This window comes from Caretta caretta, chromosome 2 (assembly GCF_965140235.1).
Source record: "Caretta caretta isolate rCarCar2 chromosome 2, rCarCar1.hap1, whole genome shotgun sequence".
Taxonomy (NCBI): Eukaryota; Metazoa; Chordata; order Testudines; family Cheloniidae; genus Caretta; species Caretta caretta.
Genome location: NC_134207.1, coordinates 253,985,763 through 254,007,011, shown reverse-complemented (window position 1 = coordinate 254,007,011; position 21,249 = coordinate 253,985,763). Strand labels below are relative to the sequence as shown.

Sequence of the window (21,249 nt, the reverse complement as noted above, 5' to 3'; positions counted from 1 at the left end):
TCTAAACACCTAAACTGGAGCCCTTTGCTTTTCTCTTCTTCTGTTCTGTGAGTGATGAGTAATGGGCATGTTTCCACTAATGTGTGATACCCACAAAGAGCCTGGATACGGCCGGCCCTGTGAGCACTCCTCCCGGTGTCCCTGTGCTGGAACCAGGCACCGGTTCCCATTCGCATCCTCTTGGGTGCCACGTACCCAGAAAGAAGCAGGGAAAGCAGGCTAACACCTCTCCCTGCTGAGATAACACACACTGCCTCTGTTTGAAGAGTGATGGAGCTGCCACTGCTGTGTGCACTCTGAGAGCTCCCAGGAGGCAATCTGGCTGATTTAGCCAAAATGCCTCCTGGGAGCTCCCAGTGCAGTGAAGCTCAAAAGCTACCACAAAACTCTCATTGAGTCTAATGGGAACAGAGTTAGGCCAACACTGATCGCTGTCTAAAATCCCATCCTCCCTGTGGCACATAGTGTGGCTATATTAATTAACCCATTGGTGCCTAGCCTCTCCTTGATCTACAGCCTGCAGAAATTGGCATTTCCAGCAATAGCTTTACAGTACTGGCAAATCAGCAATTGTAGAAAGATGGTGAGCTGCTCAGCAAATATATCACTTCCAGCTTTTCAGGGAGGTACAGTCTGGGGTTGCGCTATAAGAAAAGCTGAATGAAACACCTATTGCTTGTCTCTTCCTGTGACGGTTTTGTGGCAAGCCTGAAGCAGTGCAAGCTCTTGCGTAAAGCAGTTGTAAGAACTCTCGCAACACTGGGTACATGTACACTACGATAAAAGAGTCATGGCACAGCTGGGTCCCAGACTCTGGGCTCCAGCTCAAGCCCCAGTGTCTACACCACCATTTTATAGCCCCGCGAGCCCATGTCAGCTAACTTGGGCCAGCCATGGGTGTTTTATTGCAGCGTCAGACTGCCATCAGATTTTATAATGCACCAGGTCTTCCATGTGTCAAGCTTCTCGTGCAACTCTAGGTGTGAGTTCTTCCAGCAATCCAGTACGGTCCAAATACTACATCTTCTTTTCATCTTATCTAGGGTTAGTAATGCTAGGGGGATGCTGCAGAGCGAGAAACCCAACCCGCTTAACCTGACTGACAATCTGGGATGAATAAAAGGGGGGGATTTATGGGTCCAATCCTGCATGCGTCCACTGAAGGTGTTGGGTGTTTTGCTCTTATCTTCAGTAGGAGTAGGATGAGGCTGAGCTGCGAGATTCATGTGTTTTGATAGACAAGCTGGTCATGAATCCATAAGGGCACAACCTGAAACACCACAGTGACCCCACTGTTGCTTCTTGCCCTGCACTATTAAAGTTAACTCCTATTAGCAAACTGGCCAAGGACTTTACATGCAGCTGAGGCGAATGGAGATTGGTGCCTGCTGAACCTCTGGAATATTTATTCGGACATTACATCGGGTTACAGCTGACAGTCCTCAGCCTAGGTGATAACTGATCAAGAACTCCGGAAGTGATTGGGTCACAAGGTGCAGCTTGTAGTAAAGAGGGATGCTCCAGCACAGAGGTAGCACACCTGCTCCAACAGCCCTTTGTGAGCTGCAGCTTACTCCTCACCGTGTGGTTGGTCAGCTCTGCTGGCTGCTGCATGTGGGGAGCCATGGCCACACCTGCCCCCTGGGTTGCAGCTGCACATGGGAGGAGTACGGAGGGAGACTCTGGGCACAGGGATTGGTATTTTGGCCTTTACAGTGGCTGTATAAAGGGACATGGGGGGGGGCGGGGGTGAGGGGTAGGCTCTGTATGCTCTCTCCATTGCACACCTGCACAAGGTCTGGCAAAGAGGGCCAAAGTCATGCAGTGACTTTGGCGGAGTTGCAGCACGGATGGATATAACCTGGAATTTTATGATCAGATGGTGCCATGAAGGCACAGTACTGACTAGGGGGCACGGTGGAGCTGCACTGCCCCAGGGGCGCTCAAGAAAGCATAGTGTCTCATGAAGCACAGTGCTTCACAGCAGCCACTGTGCCGTGGCCACCCATTATGAGGGAAACCCCCCGTTGGCAGCCATTGGATCTTCTGGCCAGTGTGGTAGAGGGGCATGACACCATGGCTCTGTTTCCTCCCCTGCCGGAGACATTAGTACCTCCAAGGTGCTGTCTCAGAGCAGCTCTCATGTATCTGGTCAGCCCTGCGTAAAGTGTGGAGAGAGCGGTGCCTCCCAAAGACGGGGGGGAAGTCAATAAGTTGGGGCCAGCAGGTTGGGGTGAAGAATAGTAGAGCAGGCATGGTGGGATGATGAGGGAGAGTGAGGAGAGGAGCTACTCAAAATGGTTGTCTGGGAGGAAAGGGGAAGGACAGGAGCAGCTGCCAGGGAGCTGGGAGCGATAATTTGAGTAGAACTAGTTGACATTTTCCATTACATTTTTTAACAGAAAATGCTCCTTTGACTAAAATGAAATTTTTTGTTTTGAAATAAAAAATTTTGGTTGAACTTTTTGTTTTTCAATAATTTTCAAACTGAACAATTGCATTCGTTTCAGTGGGGGGAAAACCACCTACTCTTCTTCCTGAACTCCACTTCCCTGCCTTCTTTTCTCTGATGGAAAAAAGTGAGAGAAAATGTGTCTTCCCTCCATTCTGTTAACCAACTCTGGGAAAGAGACAGTGCAGAGGTAGGCAGGAGGATGGGTCCCATATTACATTTCTGCTTAGGTGCCCCTCCAAATGTCATTAAGCCCCTGGCTCTGGGGTAGTATTACACTGTTAGAGTGACCCAATGACACCATTCATTCCACTCTTGGCTGATGCAGGATGGGCATATGGCGTCATAGCATAGAAATTCCATCCAGCGTGCTGTATTCATACCAGTCCTTGGATACAGTGTAGGAATGATGGCGCAATGCCACAACACTGGCTGGTGACCAGGTGAATGGAAAGCCATGAAGCTGTCTGATGACACACCAGAATGCAGATTTGTGTGTGCTTGTTTAGCAGCCTGTGTATTCTTAATAATTTATCCAGCTGACACGTTCTCAGTGCTAACAGCTGAAGTCATAGTCCCTGCTGGTCAACAGAACATAGGGGTGTTTCTGAGATCTGTGAAACATAAATAAAGCACACATTAGAATTCCCAGTGCATTTCACTGAGCTGCCAGATGATAAATATTTGATGAGTTGTAGATCAATAAAGCAGATATCCTACCTGCTGAGGTCTTTTTTTAGGAACACAGCCTTGAGTATTAAGACCATTGCAGTGCAACTCTTTTTAAGTGTGCAGCCCCTAGTGATGATTGCAATCTTTCTTGCAGCCTCTTGTAACCTCATTAGAATTTGATTATTACTCTCAATTTTATGAGGCTTCTTTTTAGCAGCCACAGTGTTTGGAGAAGTTGCCACTGCACTGCTGATCTCAGTATTATGAATGTCAGATGCTACCAATGCTACCAGGAGCTTTTCCATTTGAAAGGTGAACTGCAAGGCTGAAAAAAGAAACCCAAATATGCCCTTTATTGCTTCTCTATGATGCACAAAGACAGCCTCAGTGTATCCTTTTGCTTGTTTTTTAACAGAAATATCAAGCCTTGATTTCCCATTTTTTTGCTTGCAGGTACTCTGGAGGATAATAGAACTAATTGGACAAAGACATCACAATAGACAGAAGCACTCCAGAAACCTTGGTTCTGTGGCTAGGTCACTGGAATGGGCATCAGGAGATGTGCATTCTATTCTGGTCACTGCTATGACTTTGTGCAAGTCACTTCATTTCTGTGTGTCTCTGTTCTCCCTCTTATCTGCCTCTGTTATAATATTGTTATAAGACTATTTATTTGCCCCTCTGCTGCGTGGTAGCAGATGTCAGGCTTTGTAGTCAGCTTTCTGTCGGAGGAGAAATCACGGACAAGGAGTCTGGGTATACTCTGTGCAGTTTGTTTTCTTTACATGTATATGCATAAGTCCTGGAACCGAGGTGGCCACAAATGGCCCACAGGTCTTCTTGAAGGGATCTCAGCCCAAACACCAATGTCTGGATCCCAGGATGCAACTCTGCCTCAGTAATTGACAGCAAACTCTCCTTCTGCTTGGCACGGAGCCCTTAAAAAACACTACATCAGAAAACCAACAACAGGACAGCATTTTTTTCCAAGACCAAATACTTGCTTGTATGTTAAGAAAATGCTCAGAATGAGTAAGTCTAGGGCTAACAGCACCATCTAATGACCATAACAATAACAAAAGCATGTTGCAGTTTTCCCTGTCTAAAATAAAGGGATATTCAGTCAGTCTCTGTTTAAAATTTTCATTGTTGTTGAGTCAAACAATATATAACAAGAACACAGGTTTAACTCTGGTCTGCTTCAATATTCCCTCTTCTTTCAGCTAAGAGTTTGGAAATCTGCTACTCGAGTTTCAACCTACTGTGATGTCCCTCTAGGTCTCCACTCCTCCCAAGTATCCTCCAGCAAAACCAAAACCACTGAAAACTTGATATTCCTGATATTTCTATGGGGAAGGAAACTTTTTGATGAAAGGACACTTCTATGTATCTAATGGGCACAAGAAGGACTTACTTCCCCTTTTCAGGTCACCTTTGACACTTGGTAATGTCTGAGGTCCATGTTACCTTTAGTTAGGGATCAGGGGCCCAATATGACTATAAATACGTCCAAGGGAAAGAGATGAGCCAACAATGGGAATCATAACCTGCACACGCTCATCCCATCAATTCCATGTTGATATGAACAGTGGGCACAGTTACAGCAAGAATGACTATCTAAGGTACTTACATGGTCCCCTTTTCCATCGTATCTGAACACTGTACAACCTGTACTGTATTTATCCTCACAACACCCCTGGGAAATAGGGAAGTGTTATTATCCCCATTGGGAATGCTGAGGGAGAGAGAGACTAATGGCTGGCCTCAGATGACACAGGAAGTCTGGCAGATAGGGACCTGAATCCAATTCTCCCAGGTCCTATGCTAGTGCCTTAACCACTTCCTTCCTTTTTGAGTGGATATTATACACAAGACAAAGGCAATATGACCCAAATGTTGCAAAATCACGTTCCTTTGCTGTTTCTGGAGGTCCAGAACATAACAGATTGTCTGTAAGCCAAGTACTAAGTTTAGTGGTGAAATATTTTTAATAAACTACAAATGTGGGAGATGAGGGAACAGTGATTAAAGCTGGTAACAACAGAAATGCTCTCCTGAATCCCAAGAGAAATACTTAGAGCCAATAACAGATATGACAAATAATGCTATTGTTAGTCGAATCAATTATTAGACAAATATTTCTGTATTTGACCAGATCTATCGCTGATGAAATAATATCCATTAGCTAACTTGTCAAAGAATGGATTATTTGCTGAGTATTCAACAAATAATTGCAGCTAGTATTCAACCAGCTCTGCTATCAACCCATAAGAATAGAGGACAACCCAGATGCACGAGGACAAATGTTGGGTGACTCAGATGTGAATATGCCTAATAGTGTTGCACACAAGGACCATTTCTGCCTTGTCTGTGCATGCCTGCCAGCACTGGAATGCTGTTCTTCTCATTGCTCCATGGCTTATAGGAAACACAACGTGTGACTGTGTGGAGCCAAAAATGAAAAAATTAGTTGCAATGTCACATCAATACAGTTGTGGCCACATTTGCTAGCAGTAAAATTGTTGAGGGGAGGGATAGCTCAGTGGTTTGAGCATTGGCCTGCTAAACCTGGGGTTATGAGTTCAATCCTTGAGGGGGCCATCTGGGGCAAAAATTGTGGACTGGTCCTGCTTTGAGGAGGGGGTTGGACTAGGTGACCTCCTGAGGTCCCTTCCAACCCTGATATTCTATGAATGCAGTGGTGTTGACCAGCTGAGCCTCAGGACCAGAGTCACGTGAAAAATACCCAATAGTCTGGAAGTAGGAATGAGATGATTTTTTGGAAATAAGAAGTTTACTTCAAAATTCAGTGTAGTGTTGAAAAGTCAATGTACGTAGCTGAAACCTGCCTGGAACCCCCATAGCTTCAATGTCCTATGTTCACCTCTGGAAAATTGTTGCTCATCCAACTGTGAATATCTGACAGTTGGTCAGACACCCCTGAGGCTCTCTCAGGAACAGCCAGTTTCAGAGGATACCATCAGGACACCATCAGCATACATGTGCCAAGTCCTAGTGTGCTGATGAGCTCTATTCCCAAATGGCAGCACACAGATCAAAACCAATATCAGAGGCCAACAACCACAGCTCAACCACATGGAAATATGCCATGGGTGAGTTAAATGAACAGAAGGTGAACACAAATGACCTCTAGACACAAAGTGGTGATAGGGAACAACTTAAAGTAGCACAGTGTCTCCTGGCAAGGGAGAGACATGACTCCAGAGGGCCATGCAGGGGCTCTAATTGAAGACTGTTAAAAGCACCACTCAGAAGAACAACAAAGGAAGGAGAGCGGTTGGATTGAAAAGTGGTCTGTAACTAAGTTAAAAATGGCCTTTGTGGAGTGCGCTTGTGTGAAGCACATCTCTAAACAGGAGTGTGTCAAAGCGTATGGCAGCTTGATCAGCGCGCCAATAGGCAGATGTAAAATGACAAGGCTAAGGCAAAAGTTGTGAAATGAATGCTGATTGCGGGAGTAATTTTAAAAGCGAAGAGGGAGCAGAGAGGTGATGAAAACAGGGGCCCTGTAGACATCCCCATGTAGTGTGCACCCATCCTCCCACCTTCTGTGCATGTCACTTTTGTGCTCACATGGACAGAGAGTGCAAAGTGGGGTGAGTTAGTCTCAGCCGGATCCAGTTACTTGGGCTAGGTATGCCACAGAAAGAGCGAGAGCATTTCCAGCTGGTTGGCTGAATAACGTCCCTTTGGCACCTGTACATTAGACCCTGGTTTCTCCAAGTGGAGGCTTACTCCACTGAGCAGAAGGGTGGCCCACTGGTTAAATGCTAGCCTGGGACTCAGGAGATCTGGTTCAACTCCCTGCTCTGGCCCAGGCCTCCTATGGAACCTTGTGCAAGTCTCTCAGTTTCCCATCTGTAAAATGGGGATAATAGGACTTCCTTACCTCACAGCACCACGTGAGGTGCTCAGCTACTATGGTGATGAGGGCCAGATAGGTACTGTCAGGGGCTAGAGGAGGGAAAGATATGGGATATTGGTTGCGGATGCTTTTAACTTTACTGTAGCACTGGTTGGAAAAATTCCAACAAAACACTTTTTTCGTTGGAATTTGGCATTTCATAAAAATGGAAATGTTTTTTGGAGACAGTTTGATTTTGCCAAAGTTCTGATGGAACCCAGGCTGGAAACCTTGGAAACACACCTGCTTTCCTGCCAGATCACCTGCCAAGCTTCCTGGGAAACCAGGCTTCCAGGGTCTGCAGCTTTTGGGCAGCCTGCCAGGCTGACTGCCCCAGAGTGGGGGCTTCATTTGTGGTGTTATGCATAATCAGAACAAAACCAAATGTCAGAATATTGAAATTGTCTGTGAAATGGAATTACCTTTCTCTGCCCAGCTTTACTTTACTGTGTCTAATTGTACGATACATCGCCCTGGAATTCTGCTGTGAAGAGAAAGACAAAGTATTTGTTTCTTTTATCTATGCTTTACTATTTATTTTTCGAGGGGAGGGGATTGGATTTTTTGCAGCCTTTTCTCAATTTGCTCTGACACACTGTCTCTCTGCAATCATTCAGTTCTATTTTCAATGCAGATCTGTGTTCTATTCCTGATTCTATCACAGACTTTGAGTGTGACATCAGACAAGTCATTTGGAGTCAAATTTTCAAAAGTGCTTAAGTGAATTAGGCACCTGAGGCCCATATCTTCGAAGGTATTTTGGTGCTAACTTCCACCAAGTACATAAGTCACTATTTAAAATGGGTCTAAGGCTTCTCTGTCATTTAGGAGATTTTGAAAAACTACCCTTCATGCCTCAGTTTCCTCATCTGTAAAATGGGGCCAATGAAGCTTTTCTGCCACTCAGAGGTCTTGTGAGGCTGCTACATTTTTGCAGGGCCATAAAATAACCTATATAGTTGTTTGGTTTTGATGGGATGATTAGCAAGAGTAGCAAATGGGGAATGTCTAAGAAGGTTTTAAAAGTGGAGTTATGGTGTATAGCATACTGTACATTATTTCCCTAATGCTAATGCTCTTGAGTTATACCTCTTCATGTGCTTCTAATGGAATTGCTTGCGTAGCTCAAGAGAACGGAAAATTTGCATTATTTTGTACTTCAGTAGGAGTGAGGATTCCACTGAGATATTATAGAATCTATTTAGCTGAAGCAGATCAGGAATTCTGCTATCACCATGTTTCTAGCTGAAAATCTAGTAGCTAATTCTGTGTGAGGAACAGCTTTGAAGATGTTTGTGTCTGTTTGGCCACCTCTCTCGCCTCTGTCTCTTTCCTAGGTGAAGTGCAGTGTTTGGATCATACAAATAGGATTTATTTTTAAGTAGGTGACTATAGAAAAGCTGAGTACTGCTATTGTGTGACTCCAGCATGTGCTGAGGGAGCCCAGTACCTTGCAGGTGGCACACAGCCCCTCCCAAGATTAGATTTGCTATTAGTCAAGCTGGGATGGTTGTGACTTGTCACAACCTTGTCACCCTGCCTGGTATGTGGCTCACCACTGAGAGGCCAATCTCAGGTCAGACAGTCAGAAAACAGGGCAGACACCCCAACTGTTTTTATATTCTATAATTAGATTTCACCAAGCCAGTAATAAATGTGCGCTTCTGGATTACTGTATTAGTCTCACCATGGAGCCACAGGCAGTCCTCTTCGGCACTCCAGCCAAATGACCACCCAGACAAATTTCAGGTTTCAGAGGAACAGCCGTGTTAGTCTGTATTCGCAAAAAGAAAAGGAGTACTTGTGGCACCTTAGAGACTAACCAATTTATTTGAGCATGAGCTTTCGTGAGCTACAGCTCACTTCATCAGATGCATCACTTCATGTGATGTGAAGTAGCTGTAGCTCACAAAAGCTTATGCTCAAATAAATTGGTTAGTCTCTAAGGTGCCACAAGTACTCCTTTTCTTTTTGCAAATACAGACTAACACGGCAGTTACTCTGAAACCAACAAAAGACTAACTAAAGATTTATTAGCTAAGAAAAGGAAATGAGAGTTATTAAGAGGTTAAAGCAGATAAAATATATTACAGGTGAATCAGAGTGTATAGTCCAAATGATGCAGAGTTGTCATGTCCGCTAATTTTCCATAAATTCCTCAGGGTTTCCCAGAATGGCTTTTGGAGTCCTCTGTCCAATCACCTAGGATTTCCCCTGTCAGAATCCAAGCAGTCCAGAGATGCAGGATCATTCCCAGGGTACATCTTTATAACTGAAAACAGTCTGGCAAACATTTCTAGCACTGTGTGGGTCTATAGACTTCCCATTGTTGAACATACAATGACCCACTCTGAAGCTAACATTCTACTTCTTACGCATACACAAAGTAATCTAGTTACAGTGTTATACATAATGTAATTGCTGGCCATTCATTACAATCGGAATGGCTAAGTGGAAAAATAAGAGTATCCTTAATTAGTTTTCCACATCAAGTTAAGTCACATCTAAGCACTAAATACAGGCCTTTTGACCTAATGTTAATTAAGTAGCATCACATCCATAATGTAAAGGTAATTACATAGTTATAGGACATGAAAAAGGATATAGCAACAAAAGGTTAATTTAGTTACACTAGTATACATTAAACAGGATGTAGATAGATGAAGACAAATACAATTAACATCTATTTAACAAGTGAATTGTCTAGATACACAATAGTACCTTTTAGCACCTCTTTGAAGGTCACCCACTAGTGAATTTGCCCAAGGACTCTGATCCTAGCTTTGTGGTGAGATGTTCTGCTGTGTGTCCGTGTTCTCCCTGTGTACTAGCCCAGCTCTGCGCAGACAGCTGGCACAGCAGGCCTCGAGTGAACCGCCCAATGGCCACAAGATCCGTTAAGGTACGAAGGCATCAGGCCAGGTTTATTATCAATAAAGCATAGTAATAGCACCTGGCAGACTTTACAAGAATACTAAGAGATGTATGCCCGTTACAATGGATGCAGCTCAGTGAATGGCAGAACTTTCCATTCTCCCCTCAGCTGGACAAAGAAACTCCCTCTGAAATACTTCTTTATACCCTAATACAAACAAGTTAGTACTGCCTCTGACATAATTAGTCACTGCCCCCAGTCGTGACTAGTTATCACCTTGTACATGTTGGTTCAATTAAAACATTTCTATTACGTACTGTTATTTTGACCCTATCTTTTAGAAGGGTTCAGTGTATTCCCGTTATCCTTGGAATGTTTTTGTACCATCCTTAATATCAGGGTGTTCTGGTACCACTTGATATCGGGATGTGTTTGCATGAGTATTTTGTAACTAGCACTTCTTAGAAATGTGTATGTCTGCAATATTAGCCCTGTTCTTGCCAGAGTCTGTAAACAGGTCCTACCTCCTACCAGGCCTCTAATACAAGGGCTTATGTCTCAGACCCTCTTCCTATTACAAGCTGATCTGTCAGTGTCACACCCCCAGCGCAAGACTGATATATGAAAGAGGTGTCACTGACACTTCTGAATAAATCGTAGGGCTCCTCCATTCTCAATAAAGCATCAGCCAGTACACTGTCTTTCCCCTGGATATAACTATATCCATATTAAATTCTTGTAGGGCCAAACTCCAACAAAGTAACCTAGAATTGGTTCCCCTAGCTTGGTTAAGCCATGTTAGAGAAGCACGATCACTTAAAACAGTAAACTTTCTGATGTACAGATAAGGTTTAAGCTGCTTAACAGCCCACACAATGGCATAGCATTCCTTCTCAATTGTAGCATAGTTTTGTTCCACTGGTGTTGGCTTTTTGCTTAAATATGCAATGCTTAAGTACCCCTCTCCTTCTTGCATTAGTACAGCTCCCAAACCAATATTAGAAGCATCAGTACACAGCAGGAATGGTTTATTAAAATCAGGGCTGACTAAGACAGGCTCTTTAGACAATGTATCTTTGAGATTTGGGAAGCCTTTCTCACAGGCCTCTGTTGACATCACCTTATCTGATTTCCCCTTCGTTGTGAGATCTGTTATGGGGCCTACTATGTCACTGAACCCCTTTACAACCCTACAGTAATAGCTGTGAAGACCAACAAAGGATTGAATCTGCGTCTTTGTTTTAGAGGCAGGCCAGCTTTTAATGGCTTCTCCTTTTAAAGGGTCAGGTGGAATCAACCCACTGCCCACCCTGTGTCCTAGGTAGGATTCCTCTGCAGCTCCCATTTTGTACTTGGAGACCTTGACAGTGAGGTTGGCTTCTCTTAGCCTCTGCAACACAACGCCCACTTGGTACAAGGATCTTGCCAGGAGCTACTGAAAATAGCCACGTCATCTATATATGCCTTGGCAAATGTTTGAAACCTCTGCAGCACCTTATTAATAAGCCACATGAAAGTTGCACTGGAATTCTTTAATCTGAAAGGCAAAACCTTCAATTTGTATCGACCAGATTCCAGTACGAAAGCAGATTTTTCTTGGGCATCAGCATCTAAGGGAATCTGCCACTACCCATGAGTCAAATCTTAGGAATTTTGAACTCTCCACCCAGCTGGTCTAATACATCTTCTATTCAGGGTGTGGGGTAAGGGTCAGTTTGCATGATCACATTTAGCTTCCTATAATCTGCACAATGGTTTTATCCCTTTTACGTACCATCACAATAGGATGACTCCCAAGGGCTTTTTGCCTTTGCAGTTATTCCCATTTCTAGCATGCTCTCAACCTCCTCCGGTATTTGTTTCTATATTTCCCCCTTGGCCCTATACGCCCTGCTAGGAGCTGGGTGGGGCCCAGTGGTTTGAATGGAGTGCACAATCTTGTTAGTTAAACCTGATGAGTTAGAAAAAAAACATTTCTATGGTGCTTTAAAAGGGATAGCATTTCCTACCTTTGGGCTACAGTTAAACCCTCCCCAGACTCAGGGCATGTCTACACTACAAACTTAAGTTGATCTATGTTAGGTTGACTTACAGCCACTGCAGTAATTGCTTCAGTGATTCATGTCCACGCTGCCCTCCTTCTGTCATGGTGCATATCCTCACCAGGAGCCAGGGCCGGCCTTAGGGGTCGGTGACCTGACAGGGGTGTCAGCCCCTGGCCATGGCTGGGGGAGCTTTTGGGGCGGGGAAGAGGTCAGCCCCAGTCCTGGCAGTGGTGCGAGGATCTAGGAGTGGAGGGGTCAGCCCCAACCCCTGGCCACAGTGTGCGTAGCTCGGGGGGGGGGGGGGTCAGCCCCCGGCATCACAGAGCTGGGGAGGGGTGGGGGGAGCAGCCCCAGCCAGGTGGCACAGGGCTCCAGCTCTCTCAGCCCCAGCTGCAGCCAGGGGGTGGAGAGGAGCTGGTGGGCAGGGCCAGGGGGCGGAGAGGAGCCCTCGGCCAGCCTGCGACCCAACAGGAGTGAGCGGGGGCAGGGGCCGGGGGTGGCGAAAAGCAGGCCGGGCCTCAGAGCCAGCCCAAGTGGGCCAGGCCAGGGCCCCTTTGGAGCCAGGGCCCAGCACCATGGTGCCACTGGCGCCATTGTAAACCTAGTACTGGGTGCCAGGACTCCAGGCATCAGCCTGGCTCTGAGTGGGGCGCCCAGGCAGTAGCCTGTCTGGGAGTGGGGAGCCAGGACTCCGGGGGCAGCCGAGCTCAACCACAGGGGTGGATAATGTGTCCTCATCTTTACCACACAAATCATATTGATGGCCACCTCCCTTTCATGGTAAGCTTTTAACCCATTTAACCTTTCTTTTAACCCAGTATGTACTGTCTGCATAGCAACTTTGCCATGGGGCTTTTTCACATTATAGGTAACTTCGTTAGGCCTTTCCACTACTTCAGAGGGTCCATCCTGTATTTTGTTTTTCCTCACAGGAATTGGCATGAGCATTGTATCACCAATTTCAAACGACCTTTCCTCGGTATGCCTATCATACCAAGCTTTCTGATTTTTCTGACTTTCCTTAATATTCTGCTGTACCAAATCCATTATAATTTACACATTCTGCTTAAACTGTGACAGACAATCTCCCACTGGCTGTTCTGTGTTCTCCGTACTGCCCTCCCAAGAGTCATGAGTCAAATCTAAGGGTCCCCTGACCTGCCTCTCATACAGAACATCAAAGGGAGCAAATCCAGTAGATTATTGGGGTACACTTCTGTACTCATACAGTAAAAAGGGGAGCAACAAGTCTCATTTGTCCTCATGCCTGGAAATGTACATTCTAAGCATAGCTTTTAAAGTTCTATTTAATCTTTCCACAAGTCCATTAGTTTTGAGGTGGTAGGGTGCAGCCCTTCAGATGCTTTACTCCACACAATTCCCATAACTTCTTAAAAACAACAGCCATTAAAATTAGTACCACAGTTTGTTAAAATTTCTTTGGGGAAACCTAGTCTGTTGAAGATAGTTAACAAAGCTGTAGCCAGTGTTTCAGCTTCAATATTAGACAATGCTATGGCTTCGGAGTACCTGGTGGCAAAATCTACCACCACAAGAATATACTTCTTTCCATCCCTGGAAGGTTTAGGAAGAAGTCCCACAATATCTACAGACATTCTGGCAAATGCCTCCCCAATAATGAGTCAAAATTGCAGAGGCACCTTGCAAGGTCCCCTTAAGCCCTACACTTCTGATATAAGTCACAGCTCTTACAATAATTCCTTGTGACTGACATAAGTCACAGCTCTTACGATAATTCTTTGCCATCTGAAACATATTGGGCTAGTAAAAGTTACGTTTTAGTCTGTCATCGGTTTTTTCAACTCCCAAATGATCTGCGAATGGCCCAAATTGGAGCAAATCTCTTCTATGCCCCTCAGGCACAACTATTTGCTTGCAAATTTCAACAGGAAGTCTCTTCTTCTATACCCCAAATTAAAAAACACAGTAAAAGATCTAAAAAAGAGCCACCGTGGCTTAACAACCACATGAAAGAAGCAGCGAAAGATAAAAAGGCATCTTTTTAAAAGTGGAAGTCAAATCCTAGTGAGGTAAATAGAAAGGAGCATAAACACTGCCAAATTAAATGTAAAAATGTAGTAAGAAAAGCGAAAAAGGAGTTTGAAGAACAGCTAGCCAAAAACTCAAAAGGTAATAACAAAATGTTTTTTTAAGTACATCAGAAGCAGGAAGCCTGCTAAACAACCAGTAGGGCCCCTGGATGATCGAGATACAAAAGGAGCACTTAAAGACGATAAAGTCATCACGGAGAAACTAAATTAATTCTTTGCTTCAGTCTTCACAGCTGAGGATGTTAGGGAGATTCCCCAACCTGAGCCGTCTTTTGTAGGTGACAAATCTGAGGAATTGTCAGAGATTGAAGTGACACTAGAGGAAGTTTTGGAATTAATTGAGAAACTTAACAGTAACAAGTCACCGGGACCTGATGGCATTCACCCAAGAGTTCTGAAAGAATTCAAATGTGAAATTGAGGAACTATTAACTACGGTTTGTAACCTGTCCTTTAAATCAGCTTCTGTACCCAATGACTGGAAGATACCTAATGTAACGCCAATATTTAAGAAGGGCTCTAGAGGTGATCCTGGCAATTACAGACTGGTAAGTCTAACATCAGTACTGGGCAAATTGGTTGAAACAATAGTAAAGAATAAAATTGTCAGACACACAGAAGGACATAAATTGTTGGGCAAAAGTCAACATGGTTTCTGTAAAGGGAGATCATGTCTTACTAATCTATTAGAGTTCTTTGAGGGGTCAACAAACATGTGGACAAGGGGGATCCAGTGGACATAATGTACTTAATTCCAGAAAGCCTTTCACAAGGTCCCTCACCAAAGGCTCTTATGTAAATTAAGTTGTCATGGGATAAGAGGGAAGATCCTTTCATGGATTAAGAACTGGTTAAAAGACAGGGGACAAAGAGTAGGAATAAATAGTAAATTTTCAGAATGGAGAGGGGTAACTAGTGGTGGTCCCCAAGGGTCAGTCCTAGCACCAATCCTATTCAACCTATTCATAAATGATCTGGAGAAAGGGATAAACAGGGAGGTGGCAAAGTTTGAAGATGATACTAAACGGCTCAAGATAGTTAAGACCAAAGCAGACTGTGAAGAACTTCAAAAAGATCTCACAAAACTAAGTGATTGGTAAACAAAATGGCAAATTAAATTTAATATGGATAAATGTGAAGTAATGCACATTGGAAAAATAACCCCAATTATACATACAATATGATGGGGGCTAATTTAGCTACAATTAATCAGGAGAAAGATCTTGGAGTCATCATGGATAGTTCTCTGAAGACATCCACGCAGTGTGCAGCGGCAGTCAAAAAAGCAAACAGGTTGTTAAGAATCATTAAAAAAGGGATAGAGAATAAGACGGAAAATATCTTATTGCCCTTATATAAATCCATGGTACGCCCACATCTTGAATACTGCATACAGATGTGGTCCCCTCATCTCAAAAAAGATATACTGGCATTAGAAAAGGTTCAGAAAAGGGCAACTAAAATGATTAGGGGGTTGGAACAGGTCCCATATGAGGAGAGATTAAAGAGGCTAGGACTTTTCAGCTTGGAAAAGAGGAGACTAAGGGGGGATATGATAGAGGTATATAAAATCATGAGTGGTGTGGAGAAAGTGAATAAGGAAAAGTTATTTACTTGTTCCCATAATATAAGAACTAGGGGCCACCAAATGAAATTAATGGGCAGCAGGTTTTAAACAAATAAAAGGAAGTTCTTCTTCACTCAGCACACAGTTAACCTGTGAAACTTCTTGCCTGAGGAGGTTGTGAAGGCTTGGACTATAACAGGGTTTAAAAGAGAACTGGATAAATTCATGAAGGTTAAGTCCATTAATGGCTATTAGCCAGGATGGGTAAGGAATTGTGTCCCTAGCCTCTGTTTGTCAGAGGGTGGAGATGGATAGCAGGAGAGAGATCACTAAATCACTGTTAGGTTCACTCCCTCTGGGGCACCTGGCATTGGCCACTGTCGGTAGACAGGATACTGGGCTAGATGGACCTTTGGTCTGACCCAGTATGGCCATTCTTATGTTCTTCCCTGAAGTAGCTTCCCTAAACAATAATCCAGCTTTCTTAAAAAAATCTACCCCTTCCTTCCTCAACTGGGGCATTATTCTGTGCTGCAATTCTCTCATGTTCCAAAGAAGCATCATTTTGTTGAGCAGATATAAATTCCTTTTGTATTTCACTTAACTCCAGAACAGATTCTGGTGCAACAGAATCCTTAGATCTGTCCTCAGCTGGCAAGCTGCCATTCTCAACATACAATAGCTTGGGGGAGGGGTTTACTCTCCCCTTCATAGTTCTCACTGACAACAGGCAAAGTAGAGGAATCAGATCCATACTTTCTCTGTGGTCTGGTTATAACATTAATTACAATGTTATTACCCAACCTGAAGCAAATACTCACCAGCAACCACACACCACACAACAGAACCACTAACCCAGGAACCTATCCTTGTAACAAAGCCTGTTGCCAACTGTGTCCACATATCTATTCAGGGGACACCATCATAGGGCCTAATCACATCAGCCACACTATCAGAGGCTCGTTCACCTGCACATCTACCAATGTGATATATGCTATCATGTGCCAGCAATGCCCCTCTGCCACGTACATTGGTCAAACTGGACAGTCTCTATGTAAAAGACTAAATGGACACAAATCAAATGTCAAGAATTATAACATTCATAAACCAGTCGGAGAACACTTCAATCTCTCTGGTCACTCGATCTCAGACCTAAAGATCGCAATATTAAAACAAAAAGACTTCAAAAACAGACTCCAACGAGAGACTGCTGAATTGGAATTAATTTGCAAACTGGATACAATTAACTTAGGCTTGAATAGAGACTGGGAATGGATGTGTCATTACACAAAGTAAAACTATTCTCCCCCACTGCTCCTCGGATGTTCCTGTTAACTGCTGGAAATGGCCCACCTTCATTATCATTACAAAAGGTTTTCTCCCCCCCCCCCCTGCTGGTAATAGCTCATCTTAAGTGATCACTCTCCTTACAGTGTGTATAATGACACCCATTTTTTCATGTTCTGTGTGTATATAAATCTCCTCACTGTATTTTCCACTGAATGCATCCGATGAAGTGAGCTGTAGCTCACGAAAGCTTATGCTCAAATAAATTGGTTAGTCTCTAAGGTGCCACTAGTACTCCTTTTCTTATTACCTATCAAAATATCAGCAGGTGGCAAATTTCTAATGCCAACCACAATATCACCTTTAAAATCTTCCCACTCAAGGTGAATTTTAGCCAGAGGCACAGTCACTGAAAATTGAGCTAAAGCCAAAAGATTTATACTCCTGCCAGGCAATCTGTCTTCCTCTCTTACAAAACTTTTTGTAACCAAAGTGGCACGAGAAGCCATATCACGTCACCCTATACATTCAATGCCATTCATGTCTGCACGCTTAATGAATTCTTCACTACCATCCCAAGGCTCAGTTCTAATACAATGTATAAGGCCATTTTCCTCCTCCACAACTTCCTCTGGGACTAATATGGTAGTGTTAGCACTCACGGTGGTGGTTGTGGGTGCAGGTTGTGGTGTTGTTTTAAGCTTTGGGCCATTTGGCTTTATATGCATGGGGTCCCAGACTGATGGCAAGCAACCGGCTTCCCCATAGGGTAAGAGGTTTTTAAAATCTGGGCTTCCCTGAGGTTTTTGAACAAAATTGGGGTTAGGTTTACTCTTAAACCCTTCATCCCTTTTAATCTGGGGAGTAGAGGGATTACCCTCTACTATGCACTATAAGGTGGGTAGAAAGTTGGCTAGATTGTCGGGCTCAACGGGTAGTGATCAATGGCTCCATGTCTAGTTGGCAGCCGGTGTCAAGTGGAGTGCCCCAGGGGTCGGTCCTGGGGCCGGTTTTGTTCAATATCTTCATAAATGATCTGGAGGATGGTGTCGATTGCACTCTCAGCAAATTTGTGGATGATACTAAACTGGGAGGAGTGGTAGATACACTGGAGGGCAGGGATAGGATACAGAGGGACCTAGGCAAATTGGAGGATTGGGCCAAAAGAAATCTGATGAGGTTCAATAAGGATAAGTGCAGGGTCCTGCACTTAGGACGGAAGAACCCAATGCACAGCTACAGACTAGGGACCGAATGGCTAGGCAGCAGTTCTGCGGAAAAGGACCTAGGGGTGACAGTGGACGAGAAGCTGGATATGAGTCAGCAGTGTGCCCTTGTTGCCAAGAAGGCCAATGGCATTTTGGGATGTATAAGTAGGGGCATAGTGAGCAGATCGAGGGATGTGATTGTCCCCCTCTATTCGACATTGGTGAGGCCTCATCTGGAGTACTGTGTCCAGTTTTGGGCCCCACACTACAAGAAGGATGTGGATAAATTGGAGAGAGTCCAGCGAAGGGCAACAAAAATGATTAGGGGTCTGGAACACATGACTTATGAGGAGAGGCTGAGGGAACTGGGATTGTTTAGTCTGCAGAAGAGAAGAATGAAGGGGGATTTGATAGCTGCTTTCAACTACCTGAGAGGTGGTTCCAGAGAGGATGGTTCTAGACTATTCTCAGTGGTAGAAGAGGACAGGACAAGGAGTAATGGTTTCAAGTTGCAGTGGGGGAGGTTTAGGTTGGATATTAGGAAAAACTTTTTCACTAGGAGGGTGGTGAAACACTGGAATGTGTTACCTAGGGAGGTGGTAGAAACTCCTTCCTTAGAAGTTTTTAAGGTCAGGCTTGACAAAGCCCTGGCTGGTATGATTTAATTGGGGATTGGTCCTGCTTTGAGCAGGGGGTTGGACTAGATGACCTCCTGAGGTTCCTTCCAACCCTAGTATTCTATGATTCTATACCCTTCCCTTAGGGCAGTGGTTCCCAAACTTGGTTCGCGGCTTGTTCAGGGTAAGAACCTTGCGGGCCATGAGATGCTTTGTTTACCTGAGCATCCACAGGTACGGCCGCTCACAGCTCCTAGTGGCCGCGGTTTGCTGTTCCCAGCCAATGGGAGCTGTGGGAAGGGGCGCAGGCTGGGCCACCACTTCCCGCAGCTCCAAGTGGCTGGGAACGGTGAACCGCAGCCACTGGGAGCTGCGAGCAGCCATACCTTCGGATGCTCAGGTAAACAAAGTGTCTCATGGCCCGCCAGTGGCTTACCCTGAACAAGCCGCAAACCAAGTTTGGGAACCATGCCTTAGGGCTTGCACCCTTCCTGAGCCCTGGATTCAACATATTAATCAGCTATTTCTGCTGCCTTTTACACTGTGGAAGGTATTTTGTAACAGACAGCTGCTTTGATCTCACTGGTGACTATCCATAATAACTGCTCTTGTATAACCCAATTTAACATCTTATCAAAGTAATTATCAGCACCCACCCCAGTTATCCACTTTTTCACGTAACTGTGCAGCTTATGTTCATAGTCCACATGAGTGATATTGTCAGACATTTTAAGGTTTCTAAACTTTAAGTGATAGGATTCAGGTGTGATTTTAAACCTTTTCAATACAGTTGCTTTAAAGTTCTTATATACCATATATCCTCCACCTCCATTTCATTAAATTCCTGTCTGTCTTTTCCAGTCAATCTGGTTAAAAGGACTGGCATCCAATTATTCTCTGGACTCTTGTAAATATCACATGGTCTCTCACAGGTGGATAGGAATTCCTCAGTGCAGTCAGACACATGATAGATCAGGCAGGCTTTCTCCCATTCTCTGATGTTGAGAGGGGTTGTACTCAGAGGCTGAGGCAGCTGTTCCTTTTGCTTGTCTAGGACTTGGAGTTGGAGCTGCAGTGTGTGGGCTTCTTTCTCAGCTGCTATCAGCTTCATTTGCCTCTTGTGTACTTCCTTTTCAGTTCCAGCATTGGCTAGGCCCCTTTGCTGGGCTCTCTTCTCTGCTTCCTCCCCTTTTTTCTTCTTCCTCATTCAGAATTCCAGCATCTTTATTTCATGCCCATGTTGTTTCTTGGCTGTCAGCATCTGCAACCACATCACTTCTGCTGTAGAGGCATCTGCATTATCTGGGACTGGCGGGGGACTGACTCCGTGCTTTTTGTTCATACTCCATAAGAGTTCCTGATCTGAGTTTTTCTTCTTAAAGGATAACCCACTTTGCAAGCACAAATCCTCAAGGGCCTTTCTGTCAAGATGCTCATATAATTGTGGCTCCCCCACTGTAACTAAGCTTTAACCCTTAAAACTCTCAATATCAAATTTAAACTTTAAATAGCATTGGGTTCTGATCTTAAAGCCCAATTGGTCTGTGGCATGTCAATCCTGCAAAGACTATGCCAATTGTTATGGTGCCTCAGATTTCTGACAGTCTGACCTGAGTTTGGCACTCTTAGTTGTGAGCCACTCCAGGCACCATGACAATCCTCATGTCATAAACACAGAGAAGAAGTTAGATAAAAATAATCAAATGCTCTTGCTGGAAGGTTGCCGTGTAACACTGCTTTTATTCTTAGAATCCAGAATGATAACACACTGTAATCAAAAATAGAGAGAGACAAAGCAGGCTGCTCTTAAGGCAGAGGGGCACAACTCATGCCAACTAAGGGTCATTCTTTTCAGGCTGACTCAGATGGCCCAGATTGTATAGCTTCCCTCAGAGTGTCCTAGCCTGCAAGCAGGACCAGGAAAATCCCCCACATTTACTGTGATGGCTTGTCATTTTTTTAACACAGTTTCCAATAGGTGACAAGAAAAGGAGTACTTGTGGCACCTTAGAGACTAACCAATTTATTTGAGCATGAGCTTTCGTGAGCTACAGCTCACTTCATCAGCTGTAGCTCACGAAAGCTCATGCTCAAATAAATTGGTTAGTCTCTAAGGTGCCACAAGTACTCCTTTTCTTTTTGCGAATACAGACTAACACGGCTGTTCCTCTGAAACCTGTCAATAGGTGACAGTGATTAAAAACAAGTGATGAACTCACAGTGAATAATTTTCTTGACAAATGTAGCACCTTTCACTGCTGGTAGAACATTTGTGGGAAGGTAGGGATCTCCTTTAAGGATTAGCTCTTCAGATTTACTCAACAAATGTTTTTGTGGAGAGTTTGGTTCTTATAACTCTGTGGATTGACTGTGAGTAGTCTGAGAATATTTCAGACTCTACAGTCAAAAGTCCGTCAATATCAGTTCCCTGTGATTGCTGATGCCTGTCACATACTGTTGGATGACTTGTGTGCTGCCCTATGTTGGGGATGGTGTACTGCCCTAAGGAGGCAGAATTCCTCCTTGCATT

General features: G+C 44.3%; 1 long non-coding RNA gene across 3 annotated transcripts in view; it reads left to right on the top strand.

The window, feature by feature from the left end:
- LOC125630825 (uncharacterized) overlaps positions 1–4,250 on the top strand; it is a 43,061-nt gene extending 38,811 nt beyond the window's left edge. For 2 of the 3 annotated variants that reach the window (XR_012667293.1, XR_012667292.1), the window contains one exon: positions 3,578–4,250. This is a non-coding gene — a long non-coding RNA (uncharacterized LOC125630825). Of the gene's footprint in view, positions 1–2,510; positions 2,643–3,577 lie in introns of all 3 variants that reach the window. The other variant, XR_007354798.2, reaches the window with a different exon arrangement.
- The last annotated feature ends 16,999 nt before the right edge of the window (positions 4,251–21,249 follow it).